This window comes from Equus quagga, chromosome 12 (genome assembly GCF_021613505.1).
Source record: "Equus quagga isolate Etosha38 chromosome 12, UCLA_HA_Equagga_1.0, whole genome shotgun sequence".
Taxonomy (NCBI): Eukaryota; Metazoa; Chordata; class Mammalia; order Perissodactyla; family Equidae; genus Equus; species Equus quagga.
Genome location: NC_060278.1, coordinates 65,307,892 through 65,322,972, shown reverse-complemented (window position 1 = coordinate 65,322,972; position 15,081 = coordinate 65,307,892). Strand labels below are relative to the sequence as shown.

The following is a 15,081-nucleotide window of genomic DNA, read 5'->3' as shown; positions in this document are numbered from 1 at the left end:
CTCTAGATAACAAGCAAATGGCCTGAATGAGGCCTGAGACCACCCCTCCACGCTCCCAGGATCTCCTGCAAAAGCATCTCTCCAGCTCCGACCTGCCCTGCCCTCACCTTCTGATCAGGATTGTCCTTCCTTTGGAGGACATATTGATTAGTGCTCTCTGGGGACAATTCTATTGACAATTTGGCTCTTCTCAGAAAAGCACAGCAAAAACAAATTTTCAGATTTACGCCAGCCTCCATTGCTCAATACTAGCTGTTTTTCCTGGAAATATCTGTTGAGGAGGGGATGTTAATTACCAATAGGGATCATTTCCCCAACGACAGCAGACACATGGACCCCAGCACATGATGGACAGTGAACTCCAACCTGTAAGGGTCAACCCCTGTGTTTCAGCATTTGGCCCTGTCCAAGATGAGGATGTTTCCCTTCCTGCAGGGACTTCTGCTGGCTAAGCGGCCTCCCCACATTTAAAGTTTCTAAGCAAAGCAGCAGTAAGTAACATTTCTACAATTCAAAGAACAAAAGTACTTAAAATAGATCTTCACTGGTCTGAACTTGAAGTTATTTCACCTGCAAATAACTCAGATTAATTTCGTGGCCTGAACCCAAAGTAAATGGACTTGTGTTCACTGTATTTTGAGGTAAATGTGTCTCCTGCAAATACGCACTAGTTCTGTGGTTGCAAAGAGCTAATAAGCTGTTCAGGGATTTATTAGTCATTTTCTGAAAACATCACTGCTGGGAGGTCCATCTACTGAGCAGCGCAAGCCTGCTTCCCCGGAAACAAAACCACATGAACAGACAGACCTAGTTCCTGGAAACAAACTAGAACAAGAAAAAGTGTTCCACAATGAAAATCTGAAGTATAGCTTCCGGGGTCTTTGGGAAAAAAAGATGCCCCACAGCCAGATTGCTCAAGACCATTGGAAAAGCACTGTTAGCGTTCTGCTAAATGTTGACGGGGGTACAGACACTCTAGGCGAGAAAAGAACTGGAAAAGTAACTTGCCAAGTCCTTTCAATGAGTAGTAACTCCATACGGAACTTCTTACGTCGATGAAGACGTGAGATGAAGCCAACAGGAGCCTGAGCAGACGGAGGTTTGCTGGTTTCATGGCACACAGATGCATGCGATGAGACGCCAGTGTTCCGAGGCAGGATGGATGGACCGCCCATGAATTTGGTTCTCTTTAGCTTCATGACGCTACTTCAGACAAATCTCAATAGTGGGGTTGGTAATTGAGCCCTGTGCGCTGTGAGCACACACGTCTACACACAGTCACAAAAGTTGAGAAACAATAGTCCAAAGATGGGAGGGAGAGCAAATGTAAAGGAGAGGAACGGGCGTATAGTGCTGGGCCCATTGTGTGGGGCCAGGGCTGGGCCAAAGCTGCAGACCGCTGTACATGAGTCCCCGGCAGCTGCTCAGAGAGCAGCTGTCTCACACAAAGCAAGCTCATATTAAAGGCACTGTGTTTACAGTACAATTATATTTACCTTTAATGTCTTCTGGGCACTATTCATTTGCTCCATTGTTGCCCAGCAAACATTTTATTTTGTATAACGAGGGGCTGATTCTTCATTCTGTCCATGCTGAGCCTCGATAAACTCTTTCTGAATTACGAAAACTGGCACAGGTACTGGGTCAACTTCTGACAGACTTTGCCCTGACATTTTATAAACTGTTGGGTAAATGAGGTGAGAAGGCTAACGAACTTGGGCTCTTTCCCATCTGATTCCATGTCTCATTTTAGTAAATAAAGCACCAAGCAGAGTTCAAGTTTTGTGTGGTAGAAAGAGAAACTGAGCCAAGCAGTGGTAGAGAGATCTTCACAGCTCCAGGCTGCCTAGCCCTGCCCTTAGGAAGGATCACAACGGAATAAACCCTCCCTCATCTAACAAGGGAATTTTATAAGCATAAAAATATGACAGGTTTTCTGCAACTATCCTCTAAGAAACTACCATTTATTGGGCTTTGGTGTAGCATCAGAAAAGAATATCCACAATTATCTGAAAAGGCTGTTGAAACACCCCTTCCTTCCCCAACAACAATCTGTAGAAGAGCAACTTTTCTTCATTTACTTCAACCCAAATAACACCACACGACAGACTGCAGAGGCAGACACGAGCATCAAGGTGTCTTTATTAAGCCAGACATCAAGGAGGTCTGCAAAAATGTAAAAAATGCCATTCTTCTCCTTAAGTGTTTTTGTTCAGGAAAATTTATTTTTACTGAAAATATGTTACTCATGTTAACATTTAATGAGTTTATTATTGTTATTTCAAGACTAATCAATCAATAAATATTTTTATATTTTCCCAATTTCAATAGATGTAGCCCACATAAATAAAAGATCTTGGGGTCTTTAATAACTTTTAAGAATGTAGAGAGTCTCCAAGATTAGAGTTCGAGAACTGCTGATATCTAAGTTCTCATGCAACTTAGCTGTATGGTGAAAGGTGGAACCTTTGGTCTACCAAGATGTCTTTGTCGGTTCCACTCACAGAAAACTCAAGATCTTTTTTTTTTTAATGCTTTTTGGTGAGGGAGATTGGCCCTGAGCTAACATCTGTTGCCAATCTTCCTCTTTTCTTTTGTTTTTCTCCCCAAAGCACAGGTACATAGCTGTATATCCTGGCGTGAGTGATTCTAGTACTCCCATGCAGGTTGCCACCAGAGAATGACATGATGACTCATGTGTAGGTCAGTCCCAGGACTGGGACCAGTGGACCCCAGGCTGCTGAGGTGGAGCACGTGAACTTAACCTCAGCCACGGGGCCGGCCCCAAGAGTCGAGATGTTAAAGGCATCTTTGAGGAGTCCTGAAAAGGTTTCCACACCAGTCTGTCAGCCGAGTTCCAAGCTTAGTCCCTTGACTGAAAGCTCGTCCATGGGCTCAGCCAAGTCTGCACAGTGGTGCAAACGCTTGGTCTTACTAACACTTCTCCTAAGCAGCCCCCTCTCCTTTTAAGGAAGGGACTTCTAAGATTAGGTGTTTGCATCAGGGAGGGGCAGGTACATGTCAAGTCCCAAGGACATGCTTCTTGTGTGGTCCATCTCTTCACACAGGATTTCTCTAACACCACAGACAGACAAGAGCTACCCAAAGAAGCAGACACAAAGCAAGTCAAACAGCCCCCAGCCCCGCTCTGCAGGAACTAATGAAGAAACGAAACCATGGCAAGATTTGCCTCTTAGATGCTATCTGCGTCTCTTTGGATTCCTTGAGTTGGGTGATCCAGAGCTGGAGGACGGCTGGCAGGATGTGCCATGCCCGCTACTGTCACATCCTGCAGGATGCAGCACCCTATCTGTTCGCTCATCTACAAAGACTAGAGTGATCACACCACTTACTCCCCCCACTGACTCCCAAATTATTAAAGGACCAGTGCTTTCAATCCATCTATCATCTTCTAGGCCTGTTGCTGCTGCTTCCTGGAGTACGACAAAGTTTCCACATATCATTTTCTATGTCTAATGTGGATAAAGAGCAGAGGTTCTTGAGAGATCCCCCAATGCAGAAGAGATGCTCGACCTTAGAAACTCCAGAGCAGTTAATAATCATAACCTGAAAACACAGGCTTGTCAACGGTGGCTGTTGGAGTTGGTCAACTTTGCCAAGACCAAGTATTCCATTCCTCAAACTTGGTAATGCCAAGCAGCTTCTTCCCTGAGGCAGTCTCACTTCAAAACGCTCACCTAGAAAATGGCTAAAGAACACTGTCGAGTAGAAGATGACACCCACCGTACCTTATGATTCCCGCAGCATCCCCGGCAGTCTCTTTGGCATCAGATCATAAGCAACATCTTCAGAGCACTTTGCTGCCTTGATTCTCAACCAAAGTCTGCATGCTACTATCTACAGGATGTTTTATTATATTTCAGGTTTGCATGTTTATAAAGCATTTAAATTACGTAAAATGATACAGATGATTTGCTGATTTCTTAAAAAGATAAAACTAAAAAGACAGCATTTCTCTTCCTCATACCACAATGCTTCACCAATCACACCTTTTTTCTTTTTTAATTTAGTCAGGCTTTTATGTATCACTTCAACAAAATTCAAAGGATCTTCCAAGTGAAGGGATGGAGGAATTTCAAAGAAATATGTCAAAGTGCAAGTCATGGAAAACATCACAATCAATAAATATAAAAAGATGTTATGTGAGGTGGCTAGTTTCTTTTTAATGCATCGACCTTTTGCAGATGATTTTTAAAAAAGAGATTCAGTAACGTATCCAATGTCACACTTAATTTTTCCAAGAACCACACAAAAAAACTATTGGAAGATGTCTCCCCCCTGCTAGGCCCCAAATGGATATTCTAAAATATTAACTTCTTTCTCTTTTCTCTGAACTCAGATCCTGGTCATCTTCCACCAAATTTCCCTTTCTTTCCTTCTGTCCTTGGTTGTCACGTAGAATTGAGTATTTATGATGAAATAGACCCGCTGACTCAGTCACAGAGAAGAAGGCTGAAGAGCACTTCTGGCTCCAAGTGAGCGCAGTGGACGGACGCACCCCAGCTCCTGGGGATTGTGCTTAAAGGGGCACACCTGCCTCAGGTGGGTAAGGAGAACTCCATTTCTCTGCAGGGAACTGCCATAAATCAGAAAAAGATAAAAGCATTTAAAAACAACAAAGCAGGCAACAGTTTTTCAGTAATTGAGCCCAGTTTTAGAAAACAAGAAATGTCTGTGTCAGTCCCTGTCTTTCAAACATTATTCTCTGTTTGGTTAAGCTATACAAACACCAGGACTCTGATGTAAGGAAGGCTTTTCTTTTGGTACGTTGTACATAAATGTCTTTAATCTTTTGAGTTAGGAATTTATTGGCTGAGTCTTCATGGGTAAATTCAGTAAAGCTCTGAACTGTTTCCTCTGAAAAAAAAAAAAACAGAGCAGGGAGAAGGCAGAGAAGGTCAGCGAGGCTCAAACCAGAAAACCAGCCCCCCACACCAGAAAAGAAAAAAAAAAAGGCATTTTCCTAGCACAGAAGAATAGGTGAGAGTCCTGCTGACCTTTAGCCAGCTTAACTTTGGGGCCCAGGTGACTGCCTGGGGTCAGGTCAGGGCAAAGGGACCTCAGGTGAGCTTAGCAGTTGCAACTGAAGGTTCTTGGAATTTCAACAGCAACACAAACAAAACAAACCACAACACCATGGGTAAGCTTCACAGTTGTGCTCTGGCCACTTGCTCTGGTTCTTCTTGCCTTTTGCCCTTTCTACAGTGCCTTGGCCAAGCCCGCTCCCCAGCCCAGCAGTTCCCCCAAGGTCAACCCATGAACTGGGATCAGCTGACTCTGCACATTCGTGGGCTGTGGAGAACAGGCAAAAGTGCTTTCTTTGTGAGCTGCTTGGGAGACAGAGGGTGTCAGGAGCAGAGAGGCTGCTGCCTCTGGCTTCACTTCTGCTGCCTCTGCCCCATTCCTGCTCACAGCCCGTCCCTACATCGGTGTTTCCAGGTCCTGGAAAAGATTTCCCGCAGAACGGTTGCAGAAGGCAGTTGGATCTGTGACAGTTTTACTTGCTTTAACAAGGAGGGTGCGATTCTACAGCTGAAAGCATATGAAAAGGTCTTACTCTCATCTCCCAGGACTCTTCGGATTTACATTTTTTCTGGGAATTTTCAAAGGGTTAACTCTCTGAGAGAAACCAAAGGATTTTTAGAAAGTGGGTACATTAGTTTGCTAGGGCTGCTGTAACAAGAGCCACACACTGGGGCTTAAACAATAGAAATTTAGCGCCCCACCCTTTGGAGGCCAGAGGCCTGAGACCCGGGGGCGGCAGGGCCGGTCCTTCTGAGGGCCGGCAGGGGCGTACCGATTCCTCGCCTCCCTCCTGACTTATGTAGCTCGCTCGCTGGCCGTCTTTGGCGTTCCTTAGCTTGGAGGGGGGGTGCCCCTTCTCCACCTCCGTGCGAACACGGGGATCTCCCAGTGTGTTGTCATATTGGATTAGCCCTCAGCTCACCTTAACAAAATACGTCTGCAATGACCCATTTCCGAGTAAGATCACATTCTGAGGTCCTGGGCGTTAGGACACCAACATATGAACTTGAGGGACACAATCCAACCCTTCAGCCCACAACAGTGGGTATGCCGGTGCGTTGACGTGTGTGCACAGTGACTCGGCTCCCTTACCAGACGGCCAATTATAGATGGAACCGGAGCAGGGACTCCGTGTGCATCGGTGAACGGGGTGTTGGCTGGGGACCGCAGTGACAGCTGTCCCGGTTTGCCTCAGACCCAGAGGGCTCCGGAACGTGTCACTTCCAGCGCTAAAGCCGTGGAAGCCCCGCCCACAGCAGGCCGCGCTCATCACCCCGGCAGTGCCTGGAACGAAAACACCCACGAAAATCAGCCATTCCGGCCGTATTCACAGTTCCACCGTCAAACCTGGGCGTGGGGCTGCAGAAAGACTCGCAACTCCTCGGGCTGAGAGGCCCCTGGAAGGCAGGCCTAGGGCCTGGAGAGGGCGGCTCGCGTCTACGCAGTCCCTCCCACAGGACACGTCGGGCACGCGCACACGCTGCTCAGCGGAACCGGTGAACAGAAAGATTCCTCCCTGGGCGCTTTCAGAGAAAGGGACAAGAGGTTTTTTTTAAAGAGTCATAATTTAGAAAAAAATGAATTATGTTTAAAGAGAGTTAAACATTCATAGAGTGATGTATAGAAAATAGAGAGGAAAGTACAGACAGACTGATGTAAAGTTATTTCAACGTTTATCAAGGTAGAGAATTATGCAGGACTTATCAGGAATTACATGTAAAGAAAGACCTTCCCGTTTGTATGGAGAGGATCATAGAAACATATACGGGGGATTTAGAAAATGATGTTGACAACTGCATAAATTGTTCACAGGCAATCACAGAGCAGCACAGAGATAAAGGCGCCCTGAAAGCTAAGGGGCCTTGCGGGAGAGAGTTATGTCAGTCTTTGTAAACGTTGACGAGGTCGAGTGAACGAACGAGCGGAGGAGGGAAGCAATGGCTAACTCCATTCACACGCCCGTTCAGGACGGTGGGTCTGATTTACCCAGGGCCTGGGCCGCTTGAACCCTGGAGGTAGGAAGCCTGGGTCTGAACCCTCCCCTGTGGCCAGCTGGGGCTTGGACCCAGGACCCTCGGAGGCCCTGGGTAGCATGTGCCTCTGCCACTGAGGACAGGAGCGGTGCTCACCCGACTGGCGCTGTGCTGGCCGAGCTGCTCTGCCGGCAGGGAGGTTGACTGTTACCGCCCCCTCTTCCAGGTTCTACGTTCAGGGGTCATTAGAAGCTTCCTCAGAGCTGAGCCTGAGACAAGGACTCCGTGCCTGTAACTATTCGAGAGGTGACCCCAGGAAGCTGGAGTGTGGGCGTGAGCCCAGAGAGACAGAAAAGGAGGAAAAGTAATAAAAGGTATGCCACTGAGCTGGGACTGCTGCGGGCTGCCAGGCTCAGCCCACAGGGACCCCAGGAGGAACCCTGTGGATTGTGCCCCAGATCCATCCTGCCAAGACGGGGAGGCTGGGCCCTTTCCCACAGATCCTCCTCCATTGTTAGAGGGCTGTCCGCAGCACTAGCTCCCCCAGACTTGGGGCTTCCTGCCCATGGCTGAGTGAAAAAGTCCCCGGGACCCCCAAACAGCCAAGCCCTAGGGAGACGGGCCTAGTTCCAAGGGCCCCTCCAGCCCTCTCCCATCCCTGCAGCCCTGATTCCAGTTCCACGTCTCTGGGGAAGGACTGTGCCACTCCTCCACCTTCTCCATCCCTTGTGCTCCCCCGTGGCCCTCCGCCCCCTCGCTTGCCTGGAGCATGTATCTCTCTCAGGTTCTCAGATGCTCCCCTTAGGATGAGGCTGCACTCCTGCCTGTCAGCGGAAGCCCTTCACCCTGCACAGCCAGCTCTTCTCCCTGACTCCCCAGCTCCTTCCCCGGCATCTGTGTGGTGTGGCCTCCCCCCGGCAGGCCTTGCTGATTTGAGGGCACTGCCAAAGTGGCCACCCTCCCCCACAGCCTTTCCCCGCTGCCTCCTTCTCAGAGAAATCCCACCTAGTTTTCCAACTCTACCTCCCCCATTAGGCCTTCTGTGATCCTGGTCCCACCCCACAGACACACACACACCACCTGCCACGCACTCCACCACCATCATCACCACCACAACCTGCGCACACAGATACCACACTATGCACACACACACACCACCTCCTTCCGGTGTGTTCTCATGGTATTTTAGTTAGCACTCTACTATTGGTCACCACATTTGACTTTGTGTTGTAGTTATTTCTCTTCCCTCCCAACTTTTTCTTATTTGGACCTTAAGCAAGTTCTTAAGCCTGGTTAATTTTTGTTCCCCACAAACAAATCAGTATCACGTGTAGTAGCCTCAGTGAACATTAGGTGAATTAAACTGAATACGATAAAATTGGAGTTAGTTTAACAGGGGGAGGACACAGCAGGAAGAAATGCACAGCTGTGAGAACTCCAGGGTCCGTTAGGGGAAGTTGAGCTGCGCATTCTCCTAACACTAAGATGGCAGAGACTCAGGACCTTCCTTACTGCGCGCCGACTGAGATGCACATCCCAACTTCAGCACTATTTCAGCAGGAAGTGAATGTCCGTGTTGGGTCCAGAGGCTCAAAGCTCCCCTCTGATGACAGCATTAGAGGACCTGGAGGGGTGGTTCAACCAAATGAAGGGGGGCTGTGGTGGCTGAGGGCGGGACAAGCCAGGCCAGGGCTTGAATGTCAATCGGAAGGTCCCATGGAGCTGCTACAGGTCTTGGAGCTGAGATGCAATATGATTGAGGTTGCACTTTAATAATGGACCATTAGGTATATTTATGTGGAAAAGTCTTCACATTTTGCAAATAAGCCAGGTGTGCATTGTCTGCCTCATTTGGAATTCCACACACAGCTTGATGCTCTCACAAATTCACAATTCAAAATTAATTGGTTTTTAGGCCATGCATTTAGGTCAGATCACCCAGACACTCCATTTCATGTGGTGAAAAGAAATTAAGTCAATTTTCCCCCTGCCAGACCCTCAGCTCTCATCTCGCAGGCCTGGAGAGCAGTCCCTCTGCACGCATGGGAGGAAGACAACCTTTAAAGGCATTCTCATTATTTCTCAGAGAGATGTCATTAAGTACTGTAAACATGTCCTGAATGAGTCCATGTCACAAAGACTGCCAAGTGTTTATAGAATAAAAGCCTATAAGCGCCAAAGTGAGATAAAACAGGGGAGGGGGAGAGAAAGAGGGAAAGAGAGAGAGAGATCTGAAAATAAAAAGGAAAAGGAAACTTCTTGACCAACAAGTTGAGTAAAGGTGTGGACTATAAGGTAAATTTGCCCTGAGGAGCTTCGACCACAGAGGAAAGCAGGGATGGAGCATACCTGGTCCAAGGCCCAGCCTCCCTGGTCCCAGGCTCCTAGGAGGCTTGGCTAATGGATCACACCCATCCTGTCCTCTGAATTCACACCCGGCAGACATCACTAATTGATCACACCCATTTTGTCCTCTGGATTCACACCTGGCAGACATCACTAAGTGATCACATCCATCTTGTCCTATGAATTCACACCTGGCAGACATCACTAATCAATCACACCCTTCTTGTTCTCAGAATTCTTGGCAACAAAGCAGTCCAATCAAGCAATCTAAACTACAATTTAAACTTACAGAAGTTTCTGTTTTGGAGGGGTTCAGGTATTCTTATTTTGAGTCTATGATACTGCACTGTAACAAGGAGGATGATTGGCCAAGATGAGATGAGCACACTGTCTTATTTGGACATTTTCTTATTTGTTATTTGACTCTGCATTGTTGTTTACAATTGAGTTAAGGAGACAAGATGTTCAGAGGCCTGTGTCAATTTTAATCCCCAAGAACTGCCACTGCGTGCACGCACAGGCCTGAGGACAATGCCTGGAATAGATGGTACATGGAATTGAGGAGGATCAGTGTGTTCACTTCCAAGGAGGAATGGCAGCATCAAGGCCTTCCTTTGGGGCTCTGCCCACAGCTAGCAGAAACCCTGAATCCTGTCATGCAGACAGCAGAAGTGCCTGGGAGTTCAGGTTCCTCCTGGGCAGGTCTTGGCCATTGATTGGCAGTGTTCAAGTGCAGCCGCCTTGCCTTAGGAGAGGAAAATTCTGAGGTGCACCTGAGGCTCCAGAGGCCCTGCAGTCAGGAAAGCTACCTTCTGCGCGACTTTGAGAGCACACACCTGCTTGGCTTCCTCCCTTCCTACCATGCTTCTCCACTTCCTCACTAGCCCTGGGAAGACTTTCTTAATACATTGTCACCTGCACATGAATTTTCCATCTTGGGCACAGAAAGAGAAGGAGATAATAAGCTCTTAGAGGGCACAGTGCAAGCCCCACCTGTGTTTTGTCACTCTAAGGTGGGCCAGACAGCCTCCGAGATTCCACTTGACTTCTTCTCCCATGGTGTGCCAGCCATGTCTACACCCTGGAGAACCAGGGACTGGAGCAGTGGGGGCAGACCTGACGGGCTGTACAGGTGTCCTTCCGTGGTGAGAGTGTACATCATCTGCCTCACAAGCAAGAACTATGTGGAGCCCTAGGAAAAATGTCACCACATCAGCTGATATCAAACCACTCAAGACCCCCAGATCCACCCGGGAAGATGGATGAGAAGAAACTATCAGGGACCACCAATCTCTGGTAGGGGGTTTTGGAAAAAGTTTTAGGTGTATAAAAATATTTGCTGAAGAAACCGAGGAATTGCAAAGAAAAACAACAAAATAAAAATCATACCACCGCTCAGAAATACTTCCTACTAACATTTCAATATATGTTTTTAGACTTTTATGCACACACGTGCAAATTTAAATTTAAAATTTACAATAGACTTTTTGTGGAATCTGTTTTTATTTGATCATAAATGCTAACCACAGAGTTAGCATTTGTGAAGCTGTTAAGAACTTCAGAAGGTAGTTTTACTTTTTTACTTATTGTATTTCTTGTATTTCACAGGTATAATAATTTGTTCTGCTTTTAAATTAGCAGGAAGAACTTGTGCGCTAGGCTGGGTGTTCATTCTTTCAAATCAATAACCCGAGGGGACGATGCTCTATTCAAACAGAGTCAGTACTGTTCAAAACAACCTTCAGTTGTGAACTTTACCCTAAGGCCTGTGATACTTCTTTTAAAAAACCAGAGTGACGGGGCTCTTCATTTGTTTAAAACAATTTGAAGTCTACCAGAGCCAACTGTTTGGGAAGGCAGATGAGAGAACCGGGTAAAAGTATATGCAGCGAAAATGACAACGTGCCAAGAGGGCAAAAGGACTGGATGCTCTGAAGCCTGTGCAGGGCGGACACGCAAGTTTCATGGGACCACACACAGGGGAGGTGAGTGGAAACACACACTAGCCTTGAAAGGATGTCATCTACTTAGATTTACATTTTGTTACATTCGTTTTTTAAATAGTGGTCTCATCCACAGGATATTATTTATATATTCACAAGATATTATTTAGATTTTCATTTCTTTCCTACTCTGGGCCTCTGCTCCAGCTGTGGTCTGTGCCTGCAATACCCCATGACCCAATTCAAGACTTCTCAGACCCTCCAGTCTGAATCAGTCTCCCCCTTGCCCACTCTGGACAGAATGCAGTGCCCTCGCTGCATGGGGCCCCATCAGAGCGTCAGACAGCGAGAAAACCTACCTTTTCCATCTTTGCCAGCCTCATAGTGCCCCGCATAGTGTTCTTCTCAGAGGTGAAACTTCAAATTCTGACCCGAAAAGATCTGTCCCCATATTTGCACATGAGAGAAACTGGAGTTTATACAACTGGTCCTGCTCCCCCCAGCCAGCACTCTGATGCTGGACCGCGATGCCTCAAGTCAAGGCATGAGGCATTCACCCCAGGCTCCTGCTTTTGAAAACTGCAGTGCACGCACAGTAGTCCCGAGTTCTGAGGTCATCAACGTTCAGTCTCTCGTGGAGTTTGCTCTGTCTTGTTTTCCATCTGGAACATAGCTCTCAATGCCAGAGCTGAGATTCTTCACCTGGGGTCCATCCTCTGGGAACTCCTAAAACTGAATGCATTTTTTTTCTTTTCAAGAAGTATGTGTGACTTTCAGCAGATTCTGAAAGGGGTCTGTATTAGTTTTCTGTTGCTACTGTAGCAAATTACCACACACTTAGTAGCTTAAAACACAAATTTCTTTTCTGATATTTCTGTAAGTTAGAGATCCAGCACGGGTCTCAAGGGGCTAACATCAAGATGTGGGCAGAGTTCTTCTCCCTTCTGGAGGCTCTTGGACGTGATTTCCTTAGGAGACTCTATTTCTTTACCCATTCCAGCTTCCAGAGGCAGCTATGTTCCTTGGCTCATGGCCCTCTTCATCCATCTTCAGAGCCAGCAAGGGAGGGGCGGGGGTTGTGTCCTTCCTCTGTGCCTTTCTTTTGTAGTCATGTCTTTCTCTGACTTCTCCTTTTCTGCTTCCTTCTTCCACTTTTTAAAATTTTTTTTAATTTTTTTGCTGAGGAAGATTCACCCTGAGCTAACAGCCATTGCCAATCTTCCTCTTTTTTTGCTTGAGAAGGATTCATCCTGAGCTAACATCTGTACCAATCTTCCTTTACTTTGTATGTGGGTCACCAACACAGCGTGGCTGATGAGTGGAGTAGGTCTGCACCCTGGATACAAACCCACAAACCTGGGCCACTGAAGGGGAGCACGCGGAACTTTAACCACTCGGCCATGGGGCTGGGCCCCCCTTCCACTTTTAAGGACCCTCATGATTACAATGGGCCCCCATGGACATTTTCCTAGAGAAAGCAGACCAAAAAACATGTCATAAAATGTCATGTGTCGGGGCTGGCCCCGTGGCCGAGTGGTTAAGTTCGCGCGCTCCGCTGCAGGCAGCCCAGTGTTTCGTTGGTTCGAATCCTGGGCGCGGACATGGCACTGCTCGTCAGACCACGCTGAGGCGGCGTCCCACGTGCCACAACTAGAAGAACCCACAACGAAGAATACACAACTATGTACCGGGGGGCTTTGGGGAGAAAAAGGAAAAAATAAAATCTTAAAAAAAAAAAAATGTCATGTGTCCTCATTTGCTAATACACCATTCATCAAGTATTCATTGAGCATCTACTCTATGCCAGTCCATGTGCTGAGATGGTCAGATACAGTTACAGCCATATCCTGTTTTATCGCACTTTGCTTTATTGTGCTTCACAGATATTGCTTTTTTATAAATTGAAGGTTTGTGGCAACCCTGCATCAAATGAGTCTATTGGTGCCATTTTTCCGACAGTATTTGCTTACTTTGGTCTCTGTGTCACATTTTCATAATTCCCACATCTACGGACAGCTAATTTTCAACAAAGGAGCCAAGAACATACAATGCAGAATGGAAAGCCTCTTCAAAAAATGGTGCTGGGAAAAATGGACAGCCACATGCAAAAGAATGAAAGTAGACCATTATCTTTCTCCATACACAAAAGTAGACTCAAAATGGACCAAAGACTTGAAGGTAAGACCCGAAACCATAAAACTTCTGGAAGAAATTATAGGAAGTACACTCTTTGACATCAGCCTTAAAAGGATCTTTTCAAATATGATGTCCACTCAGACAAGGGAAACAAAAGAAAAAATAAACAAGAGGGGCTTCATCAGACTAAAGAGCTTCTGCAAGGCAAAGGAAACCAGGAACAAAATGAAAAAACAACCCACCAACTGGGAGAAAATATTTGCAAATCATATATCCGACAAGGGGTTAATCTTCATAATATATAAAGAACTCACACAACTGAGTTAGAAAAAACAAACAACCCGATCAAAAAATGGGCAGAGGATATGAACAGACATTTTTCCAAAGAAGATATACAGATGGCCAATAGGCACATGAAAGATGCTCAACATCACCAATCATCATGGAAATGCAAATCAAAACTACACTTAGATGTCACCTTATGCCCATTAGAATGGCTATAATGACCAAGACAAAAAATAACAAATTTTGGAGAGGTTTTGGAGAAAAGGGAACCCTCATACACTGCTGGTGGGAATGCAAACTCGTGCAGCCGCTATGGAAAACATTATGGAGATTTCTCAAAAAATTAAAAGTGGAAATGCCATATGACCCAGCTATCCCACTACTGGGTATTTATCCAGAGACCTTGAAATCAACAATACAAAGAGACTTATGCACCCCTATGCTCATTGCAGCATTATTCATAATAGCCAAGACATGGAAGCAACGCAAGTGCCCATTGACTGATGATTGGATAAAGAAGATGTGATATATATATATATACACAATGGAATACTACTCAGCCATAAAAAAGACAAAATCATCCCATTTACAACCACATAGTTGGACCTTGAAGATATTAAGTTAAGTGAAATAAGCCAGACAGAGAAAGACAAACATCGTATGATTTCATTCATTTGTGGAAGATAAACTTACGGACAAAGAGAACATTTCAGTGGTCACCAGGGGGAAGAGGGATGGAGGGTGGGCACAAAGAGTGAAGGGGAGCACATATGGTGACTGATAAATAATAATATACAACTGAAATTTCACAATGTTATACACTATTATGACCACAATAAAAAAAAAAAGTGGAGCCTGAAGATGTGACTGAATTGCTGCAATCTCATGACAAAACTTTAACAGATGAGGAGCTGCTTGCTATAGATGAGCAAAGAAAGTGTTTCCTTGAGACGGAATCTATTCCTGGTGAAGATGCTGTAAAGACTGTTGAAATGACGACAAAAGATTTAGAATACGACATAAACTTAGATGATTAAGCAGTGGCCGGGTATGAGAGGATTGATTCCAATTTTGAAAGAAGTTCTGCTGTGGGTAAAATGCTATCAAACAGCATCGCATGCTACAGAGAAATCCATGAAAGGAAGAGTCAGTTGCTGCAGCAAATTTCATCATCGTTTTATTTTAAGAAATTGCCGAGCCAGCCCTGATGGTCTAGTGGTTAAAGTTTAGTGCTTGCACCACTTCGGTGGCCTGGGTTCATTTCCCTGTCACAGAACCACACCACCCGTCTGTCAGTTGCCATGCTGTGGTGGCAGCTCACATAAAAGAACTAGAAGTGCTTACAACTAGGA

At 46.1% G+C, this 15,081-nt stretch overlaps 1 long non-coding RNA gene across 1 annotated transcript; it reads right to left on the bottom strand.

Annotated features, from left to right (window-relative positions):
• Window positions 1–3,915: 3,915 nt before the first annotated feature.
• On the bottom strand, window positions 3,916–11,872 carry LOC124249072 (uncharacterized). Its single transcript, XR_006891238.1, has 4 exons — window positions 11,668–11,872; window positions 10,359–10,557; window positions 6,139–6,330; window positions 3,916–4,597 (listed from the first exon to the last, which is right to left on the bottom strand). It is a non-coding gene; the product is annotated as an uncharacterized LOC124249072 (long non-coding RNA).
• Between the last annotated feature and the right edge of the window lie 3,209 nt (window positions 11,873–15,081).